General features: G+C 35.4%; 1 protein-coding gene and 1 long non-coding RNA gene across 8 annotated transcripts in view; one reads left to right on the top strand and one right to left on the bottom strand.

The window, feature by feature from the left end:
• The window catches only part of CNTNAP2 (contactin associated protein 2), a 1,978,697-nt gene that overhangs the window by 974,461 nt on the left and 980,120 nt on the right, over positions 1-24,116 (top strand). The window lies entirely within an intron of this gene.
• LOC144285050 (uncharacterized) overlaps positions 1-24,116 on the bottom strand; it is a 67,514-nt gene that overhangs the window by 37,777 nt on the left and 5,621 nt on the right. For both annotated transcript variants that reach the window (XR_013353453.1, XR_013353452.1), the window contains exon 2: positions 21,962-22,066. This is a non-coding gene — a long non-coding RNA (uncharacterized LOC144285050). The remainder of the gene's footprint in view (positions 1-21,961; positions 22,067-24,116) is intronic.

The following is a 24,116-nucleotide window of genomic DNA, read 5'->3' on the forward strand; positions in this document are numbered from 1 at the left end:
AAAAAGGCTTAGGATGAAGGACACTGCGTCAAATCCAATGTAATCTTCAGTCAAATCGCGTTGGAGTAGAGAGTGCAAATATGCGCCCCTGCCTGAATCCCAAGGAATAAAACTCCTCTGAAGCACTTCTGATAGTCTTTCATGCCCACTTGAGAATCGGTCACCCAGAACGAGTCATCCCTACAGCTACCAGCAATTGCAGCTTCCTCTGCCACTTTCTGCAGCATCACAAATTACAGAAGGGAAAAGGCATGAAAGAGCAACAACTGGATGATGTGGAGAATATACAGCTAGAAGGATGCCAGAAAGTGTCATTGCCAGGATCAAGAGACTCAGTGGAGTATAGGGTGCAAGGCTCGTCTCATGGTTTCTTGTAGATAATCTCTTCATTATCAATATTATTAGTGTACAGAGAAGCAAGGGAGGAAATGGTCAAGAAAGCAGTGTTTTACTCCTCATCTAACCTGCTTTTGGTAAACCAATCAAGCATCAGGTTTAAGAATGAATGTCCAATAGTACTCTTCAGGAAGTGGAAAATATGGTGTGATCAAGCGATTTTTGTAGTGCATGTATTTTGTTTTACTCTTTCAACATTAAAGTATAATGATTGAGAATATTATAACACTCACCTTAATATTGCCCTATTTGTTTCTAAAATAGTTTTATTAAGTATATGTGGCTTGTGAAATTGTTAAAGTAATTTAGTACAGCTGACCCTTAAACAATGCAGGGGTCAGAGGCACCAACCTCTTAGTTGAAAATCCACGTAAAACTTTTGACTGCCCCAAAACTTAACTAATTAGCCTGCTGTACACCAGGCTTACTGATAACGTAAACCCTCAACCAACCCAGATATTATATGTTATACACTGTATTTCTCAATAACATTAGAAAAAGAAAATGTTAGGAAAATCTTAAGAAAAAAATGCACTTATAGTACTTCCCACATTTATTGAAAAATACCCATATGTAAATGAATCTATGCAGTTCAAATCCCTGTTGAGGGTCAATCATATTCTTCAGTTACTTTTGTTTTTCTTTAAAATTATGAAAAAAAGTTTGAACTCTAAAGTTTGAATTCTTTGAATACTTTGAAGGTGGCATTTATTATTTTAAGAGACTTATGTAAGTGAAAGCTACCTCAGAAACTGGAAAATATAGCATTTTATGCATATTTTAAAAGAATTATTCTTATGAAATACTCTCTTATAAAATACTTTTTAAAGTTAATGACAACTTAAATACAGATGGATAACCTTTATTTTTAGAATCTATTCATAAAATCTATAATCTAGTTTACCTTTAGATGTAAATATTTTTTACACCTATTCATAAATCAGAACATATGTTTAAACACCACCTTAAACAGTGTATATAAAATGTGGCTAACCAAAAGAATCAATATAAAAGATTCATATTATCCTTTCTTGAAGTTTTTTTTTTTTTTTTAAGAGACAAAGATAAACTGCAATTTGTGGATTTCACCATTACTGCCATTTTGTTGTTTAATAAACAAAAAGTAAGTTTATATTCTGGAAGCTGACCCAGATGCCACTCAATATCCTGCACTAAATACATTTATGGTAATTTCCAGCGATAGATAACTGGTGATATGAAGCATAAACTTAAGTAAGACTGAGTCATTTTTCTTCATTAAGGAAAAATGCTTTAGATCCATTGCAATGGCCTTATTACAATGAGAAACCACAATGATACAGTTTTGAAAGATTCAAAAGTTGAAATGAAGAAACAAATAGGTGGCCTTGATTAACCAGAACTGGAGGCAGAATTTAACTAGAAAGATCCACTGTCTGGAATAATACACTCTGGTTAACCAATCAAGGTTTTAGCATCATGCAATGAGATAAGGTTAAATACAAGTTTCCCTCACGGAAACAGAATAAGGACCATTAATCTCTATACTTAAGAGTATTAAAATCCCACAGCATGAAGCCCCATGAAAATAAATTCAACTCAAAGGACAGACATTAAGAAATATAGAACTTTCATTTTCAGGTAATACATTATGAAAGCTAAAATAGTGTAGTATGTTTCAAACTGGTTTAGTAATTATTCAAACACATAACAATCTCCTGCCGATTTTTAAATGGATTATTTTGTACATTGTGTGCTTTTTTGCTTCAGTTAGGGCCATTTCTAAGTTTTGATTGAATAGGGTTTTATATCTGTTTGCTTTTTTTTTTTTTCAAGCTTTTTTCCCCCCAGTGCTAGCTAAATGAGTTCCTTGGAGATTGTGGATGAATGCTGAGATTCTTTAGAGAAATGAAGTTTGTTACAACTATGCTGTCATGCTTCCTTGAGGGGAGCAGAAATTATACTAAGATCTAGGAAAGGGGGGACGCCTGGGTGGCTCAGTGGTTAAGCATCTGCCTTCAGGTCAGAGCGTGATCCTGGAGTCCCGGGATTGAGTCCCACGCTGGGCTCCCCGCAGGGACCCTGCTTCTCCCTCTGCCTGTGTCTCTGCCTCTCTCTGTGTCTCTCATGAATAAATAAATAAAATCTTTAAATAAATAAATAAATAATAAGATCTAGGTAAAACAGACTACTTTTGAGGAGTCTGAAAATAAGCTGCAAATTTCTTTTTTTATAAAACATTGTTTCATTATCTCAGGAATTGTGGAATTAGTTACAGATGGCTGTCTCATTTTTAATTTGAAGGAGGGGATTTGTGTGAGAATTAATATAAACAAAAATGCTAACAGGGCTAGTTTATGCTTATGAGGAATGAGTTAATCAGCCTCAACCACACTCAGGAGAACAGTGCTAAAAAGACTATGGGACGACAGCAGGATGGGCCCCGGGCACAATGGAGGCACGTGGAGCTGGTGTGGATCACCAACTTCCCTCTCTTGAGCCCTTTCTCACCACTTGTGACTGTGTTTCTACCCCTCTGGCATCCCGCGTATTCTTTACCACCTGCTTCTTTCCCCTTGATCCCCCTAGTTGCACAAGTTCTCAAGAAGAAGAAAATAAGGATTTATAAGATTTAAATGAAAGCATCTTACAGCTTGGATCTACAGATAGATTAATGTCAAGAACCATGAGCGTGCTGGGTTGAACTCTGCTTACAAGCTAACAAGGTGCCTGCCAGTTCCACGGGCGCTGGCAGACAACATGGCTTCTGGGTCAGATGGACTATTTATTACTCACAGCAATAGCAGTGGCCACTTGCATAGATTCCCTGAGCCCTAATTCTCTGGGTAGTGCCATGAAGGCCAGGAGATGATTTTCCACATGGTGTGGAGTCTGTGTCACAGAAGAGATCCTAGCTTAGGAAATCCCAATCCTTTATGAAGGACTGCAACCAAACTTCCCCAACATTTTGTTCCAACATAAGCTTGGTTCTAGGGGGCAGCAAGCACAAATGCCCTTTGCTTAGATGCCTCCACCTCGGTTTTCCAAGGCTGTTCACTAATACAGTCTGGAAAACCAAATCCGAAACAAAAAGTGGTCGGTGCTCTGCTCATAGAAAGGGCAGAAACCACAGACTCATGGCAAATATGTCCCATGTCCTGTGTATGTGGAAGGTCTTCTTAAGAATCTAGGGTTAAAATGGAAATTCAATAAAGTACATCAAATAATTCCAGATAAGTAGGGGGCAGAAAAAAATGTATAGGGTTTTCTTGTTTTTTGTTTTTGTAGATAAAATGTAAAGCTCTAAAAAATCTTGAATGGCATAAATGCTTTCAATCACATGATTGAAGTATTCTCAACTGAAGGTTACATTTGTGTTTTGATATTTACATACTTTGGAAAAGCAAGATGGACTTAAAAATATACAAACACCAACTTAAAGCCTGATTCTCCAATGAGATATTTCTGTTCAACAGAGATTATTAAAGCTTAAAGCTAGTATGATTTTAGTTCTGAGCTGGGATATGTGACTGTGTTTTTAGGGTCAGGGCCTTTTCTCTTCCCTGAACAACTTCTCTGGGATCCTTCAAAGGGCTTTAATCTGTAGCATGCACATTCTCAGTAAAGAATGTAAATAAATTGGCACCTGTCCCAGTCATCAGTTCTATTAGTTTCTGGTATTTCATAGGCATAAAAGCTGCACTAAACCAGACATTGGGGACGATGATATGATAAAGTGTTTTTTCTTCTTTTTTTTTCTCTTATGACCAGTTTTTTTTTTTTAATTCCTGTTGCATATCCTATTCCTCAAACATTTAACCTTAGTTTCTGCTATCATATCATCTAAAGAGATCTTCAACACATTTTCTGTGGATCATGGTTAGAAAAAAGCTTCCCAGATACACAGGCATGGGTGAGGGACAATCAGATCATAGCACCTTCTGACATCCTCAAAAGCACTATCATGGAAATTAGTTGGAAGATAAACTTGGCAAACTTCACTAGCCCCACTAATTTGTAGGAATGGGGTGCAGTGGACATAGATCAATGCAGAGCAGAGCATGCAAAATCTGTATACTGTCACAGTTCAGGATAGAAATAAAGTGTCGGGTTTTATTTTTTATTTTTATTTTTTTTAAGTGTCGGGTTTTAAAGATGTTGGGTTGTCTTTTATTTTGGAGAGAGAAAGAGATGGTAAAATAAAAACAGTATAGTGCATGCCATGTAATATATTAAAAGAGGGGGAAAATCCAATAAAATATTTTCCTTGTAGCAAAACCTAGAAAATGTAGTAGCAAAAAAGAAGTGATAATGCAGACATTACACAACAGATGAACTCTATATTTGGTGCTACCGTATTTGCACCCAATTTCTAACCATAAATACTTAGAAGAATGAAAATAATATATTATTAATATGTGGTAACTTATTTACAAGACACTGTTTAATTTAAATTGAATGATTTTATAAAGAAAAAAAATGAAACCTTTAAAAGACAATGAAAGAAAAACCAATATATATTCCTTGTTTAAAGAAAAAAAAGTTAATATGCTAGATTAGAGTAAAATGCACTAGTTTAACTTGCATTTCATGTAGAGGTACATAGAGGAAGAGAAGGATGATAAGCAATAATGAGTTTAATCTACAATTAAATGGATCTCTAGATGGGAAGCAAGTGGAGCACCGGACACCATCGTTCAAGAGATCCGACCTCCAGGACTCATGAACTGTGTTAGATTTTTTGGCTTCTTTAAAATATAGGCTATCCCTAAAACTGCTAAACATATTTGTAAATATCTATTAGATTCATTCACCCTAATTCAATAGCTATTGTTCTTAAACTACAAAGTTTATCTGATGGATTATCACAGAGGTTTGCAGTAAGTGTATAGACAAGTTGATGGTTGCGTAGGAAATGTTGGACAAAGACGTGCAGGTTGTCCTCTGGGAACAGGGCTGCAAACAGCTGCAAACTGCTCAACTCACAGGCAAGAGGAGTTCCAGTAATGCTAGTACCTCTAGCTCACTGTTTCTGGTGGAAACTCAATATTAAAAGTCAGTAACTCATGACCAGCTCTTTCTCTTTCCTAATCACTAAACTACATACGTATTTTGACTTTAGTAATTTGAATTTTCTTAGTGAGAAATGGTCTAAGGACTTTTCCTTTTAAACTTTGCAAGGTAAATTCTGCTTATCCAAATGCTCACAAACAGGAAAATCTGGTGTGTAGCACATATAGGATGCTAAAATTCATATGAGCTCCCCAAAAAGAATTAACATAAATGAGTTTAATTAAAAGGGTAGGAAAAATGTTAAGATAGCAGGAAAGAGGAAATAATTAAAAGTAAAAATCAATGAATTAAAAGGCAAAAAAAATCCTCTCAGAAAATAAAATAGCCCAACATCTGCCTAGCTTGATTTAAAAATGAAAAAATATAATACATTCAAAAATATAATACAAAGAACATGCAATCTCAAATAAAGAAAAAGGAGACAGAATTTAACACGAGAAAGTGAAAATAACTTATGAGATTAGCATGTTTGCTTCTAAAAAAGAATCTGAAAAAAGATAGAAATTATTTTGAAGGGAATATTCATTGTGATAATAGAGTAAAAAATATGAAGGTAAACTCTCAAACTGTTTAATAGCCATAGATACAAATTATTGAGGCCCTCTAGGAAATATTAATAAGCTCTGAGAGTTATTTGGTAAGCTTTGCCCATCTTTCAAAAAAAAAAAAGATACTTTTCTAAACACACCTTTCCAGACCATATGAAATATGAAATATTCTTATATATGTTCAAGTACTCCATAACTGATTCCTATGTTTGATTAAAATGTCTACCAAAGAAAAAAGCTTCAAGCCAAAATCATTTATGGTAATGGAAAGATTGATGATATAAAGGGAGAGAAAATTAACTTGTGCTGTATAGGAATATAACACTACATTAATAGGTAATATTAGTCTATCCATTTTATAATTTTTATGTAATATTTGCATAGTGTAATACTTACATTGATACAGGAGAGTTATTTGATAAATTCAATATCCATTCCTAATTAAAATTTTTAGTGACCTAGGAGTGAACATTTTACTTGTCTGACATGGATAAAGAATATGAAATTTAAATTCAATAACTAATGCATATCAAACTAACTAGAATTTAAATAAAAACGTGAAACAAAATAAGTAGTGCCTATCCAATGGCAAAATAGATTCTCAAATTGACAGCAAGAACTCTATTAACTAATATCAATAATATAATTCTGGAATTTTTAGCCAATCCAATTAGAAAATAAAGAGGAAAAAATAGACCTAAAATTATTAGAGAGGCAAAAATGTGATTATTTTTAAAATTATTATAATTCCCTAATGAGAGAAATCATGATAATAACCCAAAAGTTTTTCCTGAGCAATGTTATTTCATGCTTACATACATATACATACAAGTTTCTCATATAATATTACATGATTATAAAGTATATAATATAAAGTATTTTAATTTGCATTTATATCATCACTGGTATCAAAATAGTTCTATATATAAGAAAAATTAGAAAACAGAAATAAAATTTATAAATAATATGGAAGCTCAAATAGATGTATATACACATACATATTATATGTGAATTGCTAGTTGCAATGATCTATCAAGAGGTTTCCTCCTAAGCTCTCTACTACTAATTATTATCAGCTAGAATAAAAGCCAACAAAAGATTGTTCATAACAGCACAACAGGATAAACTAAATCTGAGAATAAATACAATAGGTAGAAGATGTGGGAATGTATCAGTAAGACAGACTTTTTATTCTTAAAATATATAAAAGATGGCTTAAAAAATTAAAAAGTGGTATCATAGATGTATATAGTATAAAGCTCCTTTCCATAAAATAATGTTTAATTATTATAAAAATTCCAAAAAAGATTTTTGAAGCTGAATTAAGTAGTTAATCTGAAAGAGCAATGATCAAGATTATCAATATTATTCGGGAAGGGGAAAAAGAACAACTTGTACCAATATACATTAAACTATATTTAACTATGCCATAAATATCAGTGGGAATTGAAAAAAAATGGAAAGTTATGATTGGAACAATTTAGAATCGAAAACTTTATGTAAATGCTCCTTCTAAATCAAAAGGGATGAATTCAAGATATAATTCTGGAATTCTTTTTTTTTTTTACTATGAAAGAGAAGTTAAATTTAGATTCCTAGGTTTTCTAAAATATCAAACAGCTCAAATATGTATCTATAAAAAACTAGGAAATAAATTTATCTAAATAAATATTTGTTGAGGGGCACTTGGGTGGCTCAGTGGTTGAGCCTTCGGCTCAGGTTGTGATCCCGGGGTCCTGGGATCGAGTCCCACATCAGGTTCCCTGTGAGGAGTCTGCTTCTCCCTCTACCTAGGTCTCTGCCACTCACTCTGTCTCATGAATAAATAAAATCTTAAGTAAATAAATAAATAAATTGTTGAGTCTCAGTTTGAAGAAATACATTTTAAATGAAACAGAAGTCATAAAAGGCACAGTTTGTAAATACAAAAAATTTTTATATTGTAAGTTTAAAAAGGTTTTTAAAAATCCACAAATCAGTGTTTCTCAGTTTGGGTTCACATGCTTCTTGTGTTTATGACTTGTCATAATTTTATAGATAATGTAATGTATCATGTTGGTTCATTAATTGTAACAAAGGTACCATGTTAACTAATAGGAGAAACAGGCTTCAGAATATATGTAAATCTAAAACTTTTTTTTTTTTTTAAGATTTTATTGATTCATGAGAAACAGAGAGAGAGAGAGGCAGAGACACAGACAGGGAGAAGCAGGCTCCATGCAGGGAGCTCGACATGGGACTCGATCCCGGGGACTCCAGGATCACACCCTGGGCCGAAGGCAGGTGCTAAATCGCTGAGCCACCCAGGGATCCCCTAAATCTGAAACTTCTAAAATAAAAAGTGTATTTTAAAAAAAGGGAAAATGTTAGGACTAAACAATTAAAACTTTATGAATAGAAATTGCCAAATAAAATCTTATAATCTATCCACCATGACATGAATACACAAATAAACTGCCATATTTTAACAACAGTATACAATAACATTAATGTGGTTCAGGTCCCTTTCATATGTTATAGTATAACAGGACTAACACACATTTTCCAGGAATCTTTTTGGCAATATACACCAGAAAACTTGGAAAGATTAATTTATTCAATTTAGTTAATATATAGTGAATTATTAGTTTCAGGAGGTAGAAGGTAGTGATTCATCGGTTGCATGTGACACCCAGTGCTCATTACAGTCACATACCCTCCTTCATGCCCATCACCCAGTAATTACCCATCCCTCCACTCCAACAACCCTCAGTTGGGTTCCTAGAGTTAAGTCTCTTATGATTTGCCTCCTTCTCTGTTTTTATTGTATTTTTCCTTCCCTTCCCCTGTGTTCATATGTTTTGTTTCTTAAATCCCAGATGAGTGAAACCATATGGTATTTGTCTTTCTCTGACTTATTTTGCTTAACGTAATACCCTCTAATTCCATCCATGTCATTGGAAATGATAAGATTTCATTCTTTTTGATGGCTGAGTAATAACCATACATTTTGACCCAGTCATTTTTGTAATGTATCTCATGAAAACAATCATAAGAATAAAACAAAATGTAGATTATTTATGACTATTTTAGTCAGGATTCTGACAGAACACCAGAAACCCCTGTAGATATTTTAAACAGAATGAGAATACAGGGAATCAGAGATTTACAAAATCACTAAGGATCAACTGGGAACAAAGGTCAGAAAAATTGCTGGTTGTTTCAGAAAATGTTTGGGTGGGTGGAGCACCTGGGTGGCTCAGTGGGTCAAGCATCTGCCTTTGGCCCATGTCATGATCCCAGGACCCTTCATTGGGCTCCATGCTCAGTGGGGAGCCTGCTTCTCCCTCTCCCACTGCCCCTCCTCCCCAGCTCATGCTGTATCTCTCTCTCAAAAAATAAATAAATAAATAAATAAATAAATAAATAAATAAATAAATAAATGTTTTAAAAAGAAAAAGAAAATGGATTGGAGGCTTATAGAAAATGGGTACAGATGATCTCACTCCCTACATCAGGGAAGTGGGTTGATACCTGTCTACTGAAGACCCAAGAGCAACCAATAATGACCTTTTTTCTCCACCTTCTACATTCTGCTCAAATGTCTCTCATTGACAGAACTAATGTGGAAACCTGCTGTCGGGGGTTCTGGGAAACATACATAGTCCCAGGCTTTCAGCCCTTTAACAAAGGTGAGACTGTAGATGTAGTAACACTTCAGTAGTGGAACTACTGATACAGCACATTGTTATATGGGATACTTTGATAAATTGTGATATAACGACGTCAACAATCTAAATGCCAATAATATTCATATGATGGGGTTCTATGAAGTTGTTAAATATCATATTTTGCAATACATGAGAAATGTTTGTTTCAGTGACCTGAGAAAATATTCACTAGATTACAAAAAAAAAAAAAAAAAATCAGTTGGCAAAGCAATGGAGTATCAACCTATGTTATTATAACACAGCATAATTCTATGCAATTTCAACTTCTAGTGATAGGAAGTTTCTCTAACTGCAAAATTAGGTATTGCAGACATTGTTCCAAATCCCATTTTAAAAATGAGGCTCTCAATAAAAAAAAAAAAAAAAAAAAAAAAAACTGAGGCTTTGTTGAGGTAACATGCAGAAAACCTGGAGAACAATTCTAAGATTTTTAGCTTAATATCATTTTAGGAATCAAAACTCTAAAATATGCCATTGCCCAGTGATACTACCCTATATTCTGGTTATAGTTACTTTTAAAATAAATGCTGTAGTCTGAAAAGCAGAAAGAATTTTCATGGCTAGGTTTTTCCAATAACCAGGTGACTACACTAGAGATCTCATTAACTTAAAAACCATAAAACCAAAAATGTTTTCTCAATGTCCATGATAATAGAGGAATAAAGTTGCTTTTCCCTGAACATAGTGCTTTAATTTGAGCCTGTCCTTCAAGAAATACCATCTGTTATCTGATCCATTATCAAGATGGATGCCACAGGCTATTGTTGGGAGAACAAACCTTCAACAAGCAATCAGTTCTTTAAAAAAAATTATGTGAGCATATTACTCTCCTCTGCAGAATGATTACACCATATATTTAGTTGTCTGATAAAGAAGGTGCTTTATTTGAATGGAATTATTTACCCTGGGGACTCACTCTGGAAGTCTGCAGAGGGAGTGCAAGTCTCCAGGAGATTTTCCAGGTCATTCTATCCCCGCTAATGTTATTCAGTTATTCTGTCTTTTGTCAGTTCTGCTTTGTATATAATTTTTAAAATTGCCATAATTTTGTCCAATTTCACATTCAGATAGAATTCCAGTCTATGTTTTCATAATGGCTGTTGTTCAGAATTCAATTATTATCACTCCTTTCTCTGACTTCAACATCAATAAGAGCATTTAAAGGTCAAGGGAGAGTTTTAATCAGTTTGGTTTAAGAGAAGAGAGATCTCTAGGCAAAGATAGAAGTCGAGTAGTGAAGACCACATAGAAATTACTATGAATTGGTTTGCTTGCATTCCCCTGGGATGACTTGAAAGACCTAGATGAAGGGAGATTAAAGCAGAGCATTCAGATGTAAAGAGGCCATATACATTTTGGACTTGAAAATCACAATCTAGCCATTTTATAGTAATGATTAATATGCTAAATGAATCTATACATAAAACCTCATGCTGCATAAAAAATAATTAAAATACATCTTGCCTAGTTTAAATATTAACAGTCCTTACCTGGAAAAACAAAACACTTAAGAGATGACTCACACTAAAATAGATACCCACTTTCCTAGTGTGTTTTTAGAGGAAGTTTCTCTGGCATTAGGGCGCCAAATGAGTAAACTCTCTAAGGCACTTAGAATTTCACAACCCAAGGAGAAAACATGTTCATAGTTTTGCAACAGAAATCAGCAAGAAACCTCGTCACCAACATTCTCTTTCCTTTAAACTTGTCTCAAATACTCTAGTTGCCAAAAAATCTTAAACATGTAACAATTTGCATTTACCTTTACCCATTCTGATAAAAACATCATTTTGGAGGCACCTGGGTGCCTTTGGCTCAGGTCATGATATATCGTAGGGTTCCCTGCTCAGTGAGGAGCCTGCTTCTCCCTCTCCTCCCTGCCCATGCTCTCTTCCTATCTCGGTCACTAACTTGGGCTCTCCCAAATAAAATATTTAAAAAGAAAATAAACATCATTCTTATGAATTTAAAGGAGCTTAATTAGTTCACAGTCTCCTGTTCTGTGGCTGGAAACAACACTTTGTGGTGTAGTGGGTGGCAAAGAACAGTGGCTACGAGCACAGGCTCTAGGCTTGATCCCAGCTCTGCCATTTAATAGATGTTGGGACATTGGGCAAGTTATTCAAGTTCTCTGATTTCCTTGTCAGATGGATGTAATATTCCTAACTTGGGGTTGATGTGAAGATTAAACATACTTATATAGGCTACTATGTATATTGAACAATGTTTGGCATACAAGCACTGAATAATTAGCTGCAGGTATTATATCCATGAAGAATAGTTTTTATGCATACAAATATGAGAGCCATTTTGTGATTTGGATCAGGAAAACAGCCACCTGTTTTGTTTTTTTTTGTTGTTGTTATTGTTGTTGTTGTTTTTGTTTTTTGTTTTCTTCTGTTTTGTTTTTTGGCCACCAGGTTATATGCCATTTTCTAAATGTGGTTTTATATTTTTAAATGATTGAGGGAAAAATATTTTGTGACACATGAAAATTACATTCAAATCTCAGTGTCCACAATAAAGTTTTATTGAAATACATGCCAGAGTGTAGCTGAAAACCTAAAATATTTACCATCATACTGTACAGAAATAGTTTGTTGACCTGTGGGCAGTGTTCTTAATGTAACAGTGTTATCCTTTCTTCCATTCTTGAGTATAGCAGTGACCGTTAGATTCAGCAACTTTCATTTTTTTCCCAAGAAATCAAATAAAGGGGAATAGTTTAAGAAATACTCAGTTTTTGGGGCACCTGGGTGGCTCAGTTAAGTGTCTGCCTTCTGCTCAGGTCATGATCCCAGCAGTGCATCAGGCTCCAAGCTCTCCCCTTCCCCCTACTTGTGCCCAAGCATGTGTGCTTGCTCTCTCTGATAAAATCTTTTTGAAAAAAAGAAATATTGAGTTTTTAATTTATTTTTTATTAGAAAGGATACCTTAATATTTCTAGAAGGTATAGAATAGGTCAAGTCAGAATTTAAGGACTTTGCATTTGCATGACTTTAATATTTATTGTCAGTGTTTCTCAGAATATATATATTTGTAAATATATATTCAATCAGTGATATCCTCTACAATTAAATATATTGGCATTGGGATCCCTGGGTGGCGCAGCGGTTTGGCGCCTGCCTTCGGCCCAGGGCGCGATCCCGGAGACCCGGATCGAATCCCACGTCGGGCTCCTGGTGCATGGAGCCTGCTTCTGCCTCTGCCTGTGTCTCTGCCTCTCTCTCAATCTCTCTGTGACTATCATAAATAAATTAAAAAAAAAATTTAAAAAAAATAAAAAAAAATATATTGGCATTAAGATAAAGGACTATATGGCAAAGATACTCATAATGCATTAATTACTCCTTTTTAATGTCAAAGTTTTTATTTTTTTGAGTGAATAGGGCTTATTTTCTGATCTCTCTTACTGAACGAACAGCTTTATCAATACATGTTCTTAAATGTGAAGACACCTCCATCTTCTATAATTTCTCACCATTGCCAAGTATGTTGCAGGCACAGGGTAGGCCATTTGATATATTTTCATTGAGATTTATTGACTTGAATTAAATTAGAGTTAAGTAAAACATCTCAGACAATGAACCCTCAATAATCTTGGCTGTGTTTACCATGTCCTAAGGCCTTTTTAAGAGAAGCCACAATTTAAAAGTTCTAAAATAATTACAGAAATAAATATGGTGCCATATTGTTCACTGCAAAGCACGACTGTCAATTACAAATTCAATTTTCAGTGACCTGTCAATGTAGAGAATTTTACAGATGCACCATCCTATAACTGAGTGGTAATGTTTTGGGGGGGGTCTCCTTTTGCTTTGTGGTTTTAAATATTTTAACATGATTGTCTTGCCAAAATATCGCACTAGCTCAAAATGTGCTAGGATTAACATAATACATGGTGAAAATTAGTTTTGTTTTTCTTGGTGTAGAGATAAATGTTACTCCACCCAACAATATGACTTTTAATTACAGTTAAAGACCCTTTGCAGTTGAGCTTCTCTTTCAGTGTAGAGAAAGACTAACAGGTATTGCTGGCATGATCTACTTCTCATGCTGTTTTCTATCACTGTAATTAGTAGCATAATCTAAAACTTAAAAATATACTAAATGGGCTTTAAGTGTATGATCAGCTTTTAAAATCAAACAGCATTAGCATTGCTTTCTTTGGTTTATATCTACATTCCCTTCGTATTCTAGTGTTGGAGATTGGATTTCCTTTAACCTCAATTAAGAAAAAAAAACAGAAAAAAAGAGAAACCTCTATGCTTTGTGTAACAGAATGGACATGCGGGTCCATTAGCAGGGGATTTGAATCCTAATATATCACTTAGCCTCTTCGTATCTTTGGGCAAGTTAATTTTCAAAGCCTCAATAGCCTTATCTGACAAAGTCTTATCCCTTCTTCGCAGTGTGCTTGCTAAGATTAGAAATGATAGTTATAACACAGCTGTCCCAGGAAAGCCTCAATAATGATGGTCACTGTTGTTTCTGTTGTAATATGGTCAAAGTCTTTATTGACCCAATGAAAACCTTCTATGTCTTGCTCTAAGAGATCATATCTTTATTCCTAATCAGCCTTCAGTAAAATAAAGTGATTGGTTTAGGGAACTTGGTCTCATAAGACATATCCACATCATGCCTTCATCCTGCAATTGGAATTTAAGTTATAGCTTCAGTCCATGACTTGGAAATGAAGCATGGGCACATGGCACTGAAATCTTCTAGGGGTGGTAGGAGATCAAGGAGGAGGATTGGGAGCCAAGAGAAAAACAGAGTAGAAAAAAAGTCACCAGAAGAAACTTTATCTTGTCTGTAACCATTCTGATTTTGACCTGTCTTTGGCAGGTGCCCTTAAGGTAAAGGAAGACTCTAAAGACAGTTTATTGCACACACTCCAGCCTCTCTCTGTAACCCTATCCCGTTACTTAGCTTTATAAGTTGCTTCTTGTAGAGACTTTCAGAGGACTCTCCACTTACCACAGGCCAGTAAACTAGTCTTCCTCTGTCCCATTACTATCCTCTTTCTTCCTGGTTAATGCTATTTTGGTATACTTAACCCAGAATGTATTCAGGGGTTTACACATTAATTTCACCAATATTGAGTGCCTACCATCATTCTAGCTGTTGAATATGCAACAGAAAACAAAACCAATAAAAACACCTGCCCTCAATGAGCTTAGCTTATATTTTAGTGGAAGGGTGCAGACAATTAACTGAATAAATAAATAATTGTATATATTTGCAGGGGATAAACAAAACCGGGGATGGGGAAAAAGTACTGGGAAGTAGAGGTACAGTTTTAAGTAATTGTCAGGAACAGCTTCATTGCAATGACAATTAAGTAAAATCACCAGGAGGATATAAGGAGGGAGACCAATCTAGGTAGAAGGAATTGCAAATGCAAAAGTCTTAAGGCAGGAAGATGCCCTTCAAGGTTGGAGAAGAGTAAGGGGGGCAAGTATAATTAGATTACGAGAGATAATATCAAATCATCAAGTGTGGTATTGAGGCAGATGGGGAATATCTAGAGTCTTGTCAGCTACTACAAGAAAGGTTGGCTTTTATTCTGGTTAGTATCGGGAGCCTTGGAGGTCTCTGAATGGAGATGTGACTTGAAAGGACTTGTGATTTTAAGAAATTCACTCCAACTGCTCTATTGGAAATAGACTATAAGGACTGAACGCTTGATTTCAGCTCAAGTTATTGGTAAGTCAGTTAAATGTCTGCCTTGATTTCAGCTCAGGTCATGATCTCAGGGTCATGGGATTGAGCCTTGTGTTGGGCTCTGCACTGGGCATGGGGCCTGCTTAGGATCTCTTTGCCCTCCTTCTCTCTCTCTTAAAAAAAAAAAAAAAAAAGAAACCAAAAAAAAAAAAAAATATCCAGGTAATGTCATTGGTAGGCCCGAGTAGGAAGCAGCTGGATTCTGTGAAAGAGACTTGGTAACTGATGGATGACAGTGCCGAGAGAAAGAGGCATGTATGATGCAGAGATTTTTTTTTTTTTTACTAAAGAATTTAAAAGGTAAAAGTTACTATAAATTGAAAGGGCAACAAATGAAAGCAGAACAAAGTTTTGGGTCAGCATCAGGAATTCAGTTTTAGGCCTGCTGAATTTGAGAGGTCGTAGTTATCCCAGGTAAGACATTGAGTAGACAGGTCTGGAATTAGGGAGTCATCAGAGCTAGGGATATAAAATTAGGAGGATCCTCAACACAGATTTTAAAATTGTGAGACTGGACATGATTGCTGAGTGAGAGCTGGAAGAAAAAGAGACAAAATCCAAGGACTGATCTTTATTTGTACTTTAATAAAAAGTGGCTGGTGAGAGGAGTAGCAAGTAGATGAAAAAGGAGTGGCTAAAGGGCTAGTGTTCTAGATGCCTCTGATGGAATTGTTTCCGGGATCTATAGGTGACCAAGTAGATCACATGCTGCTGATGGGTCATATCAGACAAGGACTGAAAAGTACCACTACGCTAGCAATGGCAGGTTCCACATGACTATGATGAAAGAGGTTTTGGTGTGCCTGTCTGGAGTAGTTTCAGGTGAGCATGAAAGGAAAATTAAAAAAAAAAAAAATGTGCTCACTGATTCGAATTAACTTATTTTTGCTGCAAGAGGGAGTAGAATGGGGCAATTATAGCTAGAGAGGGAGCATGGTTAAAAAAAGTTTTTCTTAATGGAAAAAATAGGTTTGCAGGATAATGGAAATGAACTAACACAGAGGAAAATTATTTATAATGCAGGATAAAAGGATGTGATTGCTAGAGAAATTTCTTTGACCCAGGTTGGGTTCAATAGGGTTCAATGCACAAGAGAAGAAGCTGGCCTTAGAAATAGTTGATCTTATTAACAGATGGGAGTGTAGGTGAGGGATAGATGTGAAGGTCTCAGCCTTAACAGGAACATGCACATTTAGATAGAAGGTACTATTTAACTAAATAAATCTCTAGTTGTACAATTTTAGTAAATTTAAAATGAAGAAATTCCATCAGGGTTTGGAAGTATATTTGTCTTTTTAGATAGAAAAAAGACTAATTAGAGCCTCCCAAACTGTCTATGCAGATATTATGTCTCTGGCTGAATGTAGCCCATTTAAAGGAACACAAAATTCATTCTTTCCCTTATGTCTGACGGGACCGATCGCAACTTCAGTTTGTAAATGAGCTCATTCTTTTGTGAACTGGGAGTCATAGCTTTGCTCAAGTACAGAAAACAGCTTGAATTCAGTGGTCTTAAAAAAAATAAACTTCTACTAAAATTACTTTCAGTCAAACTTTTAACGCAACTGTTTGAAAACTCTTTGCTTTTGAATCCATGAAAAGCATTTTATGATTTTGGCAGTTGAGCAATGGGGTGGTCCATTTGGAAATGCTTTGCTATCTCTCTATAATCCACAAGAAAAACTCTGACCGGACAAAAATAAAGTGTTTACACAAACCAAAACCAAATGTCTAGACTCTAACTTATAGAGGGTTTCAACCAAAACCAAATGTCTAGACTCTAACTTATAGAGGGTTTCCATTAGTATCCACAAATTAGCACACACACAGTGACAGGTTTCAAATGAACTTGGTGGAAAGGCCATTCATTAGTGAATTCAGGTTTAGCAGGAACTCCACAGTAGGGATCGATACTTTCACACTCACCACTGCATTTAAAGTATGTTTTTGTCTAAGTCGACAAAGGCATCATATTAAACTTGTGAAGGCAGATTATTTTTTATCTTTTCTGCTGATGTAAATGAATGGAGGTTAGAAATGAAACATCAATATAATAAAGTAAAAATAAGTCCTATTCAGGTTTGAAAGAAAATAGTGGAACATCTAGCTGTCTTTGGCCTTATAAATGCTTTCTATCCTATAGCTTCAAAACATTTATCAAAATATTAAGTATAAATTATGCTAAAAAGGTAGGGGGAATTAGTAATGCTTCTGAATACAATTTACCGGCTTTATGTGGAAGTATAGTTACTAATGTGTTGCTTACAGTTTTACTATTAAGCAATAAATGATTGTTATTTTATACATTAAAGAATGGCAAATGAAGAACATACTATTGAAGAAATGTGATGCTTCTTAACTTTACTGAGTTTATTTTGCGTTCGAGATACCAAAAATATTTAAGCTTTCATGTTTTTGTTTCTCTGAAGGGCGACTTTGGAAATTACCTCTATTGCTATGCGATCTGTAACTGGCAAGTAAACCAAAGCATGCCATGTGCTTGCACTGATTCAATTTTAATATTGCTAAAAATTCAGAATTAAGAAAATTAGTTTGTTTTTCCATTGATGAACAAATTAGACAGGCTGTGCTGTGATCCAGTCTATGGCTGGACTTCTGACTTTTCAGATTGCCACTGACCAAAGGAAATGAACCAAGTGTAAGGAAGGTTTATGCATTCCTTCAATAAGATTACTCATTATGTTTTCAGAGAGGTTTTCAATTATATAGTCAGTGTGGTATCCTTATAAAACAAAAACAAAAACAAACAAACAAAAAACTTGAAATAAACTGAAAGAACAAAACAATCCAGGGTTCTACCCTAGAGAAAAACCTCTGATGACCATTTTGGCTGGATTAACAAATATTCCCTACTTTCTCCAATAAAGTAGGCTTCCTGAGTCCAGGACTGGCAGCCTGCTCGCTGCTAACCTGGCATGACTGTTGCTTCCACCAGCAGAATTGCTTGCCAAGACTCTGTGATGTTTGTTCCTTAACATTTAATGCCATCTTGACTTCCTATTTTAATGCCACAATTTAATGAAATTTTATGTAATCCTATAAAATGTGACAAACCGGGAAAAAAAAAAAAAAACCCAAATGTGTTCTATGAAAACTTGCTTTAATAATTTGTAAAGATCCCTAGTAAGGAATCTTTCAACTTATTTCATTCTGATGAAACAACTGCAAAATATTGACCAAAAAACAAAAAAACAAAGTTAGAGCAACCTGATGATAATCTGTATTACACCCTAAAAGGATTGTTACATACACACTCACACAAATATAACTCATTTTTAAAGATTATAAGAGATCCTATTAGGAGACCTATTTAAAAAAAAGAAAGAAGTAGCCTATATAGAAACACTGGAGAATAGAAATTTCTGTTTGAAGTTAAATATTTAATATAGGTATAATTATTAATAATTTTGGTAATTGTTCTGATTAAATGACCATCAGTCCTGATCACATTTACCGCTGTTTACATAACAACAATTAGTCACTAAATTCACTTAGCATTTAGTATATTTATTATGTTTCTGTATAATTTTTGACGAAGAGATTCTTTTTAAATACTTCTGTATTAAGGGGATACTTCTGTGAGGGGATAGCTGAGTGGCTCAGTAGTTGGGCGCCTGCCTTTGTCCCAGGGTGTGATCCTGGAGTCCCGGGATCAAGTCCCACGTCAGGCTCCCTCCATAGAGCTTGCTTCTCCCTCTGCCTCTCTCTCTCTCTCTGTATCTCTCATGAATAAATAAAATCTTAAAAAAAATTACTTCTGTTTTCCAGAATATACCCTGTTTAAAAAAAAATCTGTAGGAAATACTGTGTATTATATTTGTGTCTTGGAAATGCAAAACACAAATTAGCATGATAAATACCATGAGATCTCCATAGTAAAAAAATAAGAAATCTAAATAAGGTTTTATTTATTTTAAAACAATTTCAAGCTTACAGAAAAGCTTGTAAATGCAGAAAAATGAACTTTGTCACCGCCCCCCCCCCCCCCGCAGTCATTTGAAAGTAAGTCAACAACCTGATTCCCATCATCCGCAACCACTCTAGATCTGCTTTCCACAAACAAGGGCATTCTCCTACATAACTATAATACCACCATCAAAACCAGGAAATCAAGATTATTTTATGATTTCCTTCCCCCCCCCCCAGGTCCCCTTTGAGCTTCACCACTTGTTCCAGTAACACCTTTTAGAGGCAAAGGATCTAGTTCTGAGTTACACGTAGTATTTAGTTTCATTTATCCTTGGTCTCCTTCAGTCTGGAAGACTTCCTCAGCCTTTCCTTGATTTTCAGGACTTTGACATTGTAAAGATCAGCATCCATTCATTTTGTAGAACTTACTTCAATTTGAGTTTGCCTCATGATTTTTCATGATTTGGCTCAATTTATATGTTTTTGGCAGGAATATTGCTCAAGAGGTTTGCTGGTTTGGTGATGCATGGTTTCACTTCACCCCAGGATTTGGATCATGTGATTCAGGTGTTGTCTACCAGTCTTCTCCAGTGTAGACAGACTTTCCCTTGTAATAACTTTTGCCCTTTATGATTAAAAAAAACCATTTGTGGAGGGTCTTTGAAACATAAATGTCATCTAATAGAACCTTCCATTTACTTATTTCTATATGGATTGTGTCTTATTGTATCTAATGGGTTAAAAAAGCATTTTCTTTATATTGATGCTTAAGTTGTCCCAGATTTGGCCAGTGGGAGCCCTTTCAAGTTGGTGCCTGTGTCCTTTGATCATAGTCCCATCATTTTTTGAGTAGTTCTCTGCTTTTTGTCACAAACAGAAGTTTTTAGATCAATTTGTACTTTACCTGCTCCAGACTAGATTCTTTTCCTATCAGTCTTTTCTTCAGAAAGTCTTTGTTCCTTTTAGTGGAAAATTTTTATTTTCAAAATATTTTTTATTTATTCATTTGATAAGGAGTGAGCATAGGAGTAGTGGGTCAGAGGGAAGGGGAAGAGGAGAAGGAGAAGCAGACTCTGCTGAGTAGGGAGTCCAGTGTGGGGGTTGATGCCAAGACTCTGGGATCATGACCTGAGCTGAAGGCAGATGCTTAACTGACTGAGCCACCCAGGCACCCTGAGAATAATTTCTTAGAAGCCATGATCTGGATGCTAGATGTGCTCATTATTATCATTGTGTTTCTGCTCCCAGGTCTTCTGAGTGGACAGAGGGAGGGAATATGTATGTGGTAGCTAAGTAGATACACATATTTACATCAATGTTTAGTTCTCTCTTTTTATATATGGAAGACCGTGAATTAACACCAATACTCCAGTATCGTAGGGTTCCTTCTATTTTTCCACTCTTCCAGTGTTGTACTTCCTTTCTCTAAGTGAAAGACCCTGGCTGCTATGGTCTTCAGTATAATTAATCCCCAATTTCCCATCAGCACCACTGTGTTTTTCCACACCTCTCTTAGACTGATACCAAATACCAGGCGACTTCTCTATCTATGTGGACACACCCTTCTCCTTGATCAGTTTCTGACTTTGTATGTCAAGCCATTCCCACATGAGGATGCCTCTTGGCCAAACTTTGAAACCCTGTATGTCTGCCCCCATTTGATGGTGCTGTCCATATCCCACTGGCCCTCTTATTCTCTGTGTCTGGCTAATTTTCAACATAATTGTGTCTGTTCGGGGTCTTTGTCATCTATTGAGTTTTTAATTCAGTAATTTTATTTTGGGCTCATTCAGTATTTAAAAGAAAATTGTATCCTTTAAATATTTCATATACTTAGTAGTCTGGATCTAATAATTCTAGTATCATTAGAATCTATAAATTTTACTTATTGTTCTTACTGACTTCTCAGTCACCGTAGCATGCTTTTGTTTGGTGTTTGATTCAGAATTGTTTAACTTGTGAGAATCTTGATTATCTGAGCTGACAGTGCTTTTTCTAGAAATGAATTTTTATTTTCTTCTGCTTGCAGTTTAGGGACACTGTCAACACTTTAGCCTACCGCTCTAGCACTTTCATTTGATACAAGAAATGTGAAACTCAAGTTGGAATTCTCATTTTCCCTTATCCTCCACATCTAAATAGTTATTCAATTTATCCACATCAACTTCCTAAAATCCTCACTATAGTGTTCTAAATCAATTCTTGCATCTTCCATGCTGCTGAAGGAGTGATTTAACTAAACCTTGCTCTGTGATTACCATACCTCAAATTTTTCTAAGGCCTTAAGGTAAAATCCACACCATTTAGATTATTAAGTAACATGATAATTTGGTCATTTCCTGCCAGCCTCTCTAGCCTTGTACTAGGTCACTTCCCCTAGTGAAGACTTCAGCTATATTCCAGTATGACAGCTATAATTTTCCAAATGTCTGCATATGGTAAAAGATCCCTGTATTCTCTATTTGATCCAAGTGCTAGCTCCAACAAAGGACTTCCTATTTTCCCTGCCTGGATCTAGACTTTCCATCCCCAGTGCTCTCCAGTGTGTCTTACATACAACTCCACTGCAGCTCATTTCACTTTATTATAAACACTTACTTGAATGTCTTCCTTTACAACAGGGTGCAAGTTCCTTAAGGCCAAGGATTGTTATATTTACTTCTACATTAACAGTTCCCATTATAGATTGGCATGGAACACCATCTGTGAATAATAGTCGAGTCCATTATGGGTATACATATGAGGAACTACTGCTATACAAGCAAAAAATGCTGCACGGTTACATTTGTAAAATAAAATAATGGTGGGGATTATACATCCCTATAAACTGTTACTAAACAAACATTGAACACTTTACAAAATAAGCATATGAGTTATGATTATCCTTGTTCATTAAAACACTCCTACACAAACACATTCAGTCAGGTTGTAAACACTCAGCATAGTTTAAGATAAAAAGTTAATATAAAGTCTAGAAATCTAAACTCTATAGGAGTGCTGATGAAGGCATGGTACATACTAAATTTTGATTAGCACAAGTTGTGTAAATCAGAGTTCATTCCCACAGACACACAGCCAGACACACACACACACACACACACACACACACAGCCTCCTGCCTGGATATTCCCTAGTTGCTTTAATTCTCTCCTAACAATCACCATGATATCAGTGAAACAGGAAACAGCTTTAGTGTTGGTTTGCCAGCAATGCCATCATCATCAAAAATTTTCATTTTGTTTTTCTTTTATATGAGAATCAATAAATACTAAACTCCTGGGTTTAGTTTTCCTCTTTGGAATACATTTTAGCTCTTGTCTGTGCCTGAGATAGCTAAGAGTCTGACCATACCAGATCCTTGGGATTCAGTCCCATTATTTCTTCATTTGGATAAATATTCTAGTAAACATAGGCAAATTTAGGCTCTCAGACATTCCTTTTATTAACCATTTTCCCTCTTTCCTCTATTCTGACATATAAATTCAGCTATTACTTCTCTGTAAGTTAATAACAAGTGCTGTAGAAGTGTCATTCAATCTAAGTTGCTGTGCTTTCTGGTAGAAGAGTAACTTCTCAGCCTTGTGCTTATTATTACTATTTCAATATTCACTGTTAAGTTTTGCCTCAGGGTGAATCAGGAAATTCAGAGCAACTTATCTTTAAGAGTGGATGTAATTTATTGCAGTTTAATATACAAAAAAATGGACAATCCATGCACCACTCAAAAGTGAGAATGAATTTTATAGATACAATGGAATATTCTCAAGAGCTTATCAAAGAATCTGGTAGGCAAGAGATGTAATACTGTGCATGGATTGTCTACACCAATGAAAATATCACAAAAGTATTTTTGTAGGTCTGTTGAGCTTGTCTCAAAAGTTGGCCACCTTATTGGCAGGTATTCATGATTGGGCACATGAACTTAGTCAACAGCCACTGAATGCAGTAGACAGAAGAAAGTACCTACAAAAAGGAATAGGTCTATGATAGATAATATATTTTAATGAATTTTGCTCAATAAATGTTTAAGATTTTCATTGCTGTTTCTAGAAGTTAAGCAAACAGAACAAAACATGTTGTAAAACCCCAAACCATTAATGTGAGGTCATTTTTTATGAAACTATAATACTGCATGCTTTTCATAGATACCCTCATTCTCTTTCCAGCAATTGAAAGCGTTTTCCTCAGTATGAGTGAAGTGGCAATATGGCAGGTGTGAGCTCCAAGACTGGATTTATTTTTATTTCACTTCTGCTACTTACTAGCCAAGAGGTTTTTGGAAAAACCTGCAAAAATTCCCTTGTGCCTCAGTTTTTTCATCTGTAAAATGAGGATGATAATAGTACTCATTTTACAATTTCATGTAAATGAACAAATACAAGGAAACGTCACAGAGTCAGATATAGCCGTTAGTTCACTATACCTCCTCATAAGAAAATATGGTGATTTCCCTGCCTTCCTTCCCAAGCACCAGGCATTTTCCCTTCCAATTTCAGAGCAAACAATTAAGTTAATTAGTTACTGTAATTTCATATTACCTACATTTGACTCAGCACTGAGCTTCCACATCCTCTGTGGTGCTTGGGCTCCCTTAGCAGGTCACCTTTCTCATTAGATCAGGCATTTTCACGGCCAGAGACTGCAGTTACTGAGCTGTAGCATTCAATAGCTCTTAGCTGATGTTCACTTTGGCTAGCAGCAAAGTATCGACATCATGTTTACTCTCCTAACATTGCCCTAATTATATATTTGT

Source organism: Canis aureus, chromosome 15 (genome assembly GCF_053574225.1).
Source record: "Canis aureus isolate CA01 chromosome 15, VMU_Caureus_v.1.0, whole genome shotgun sequence".
Lineage (NCBI taxonomy): Eukaryota > Metazoa > Chordata > Mammalia > Carnivora > Canidae > Canis > Canis aureus.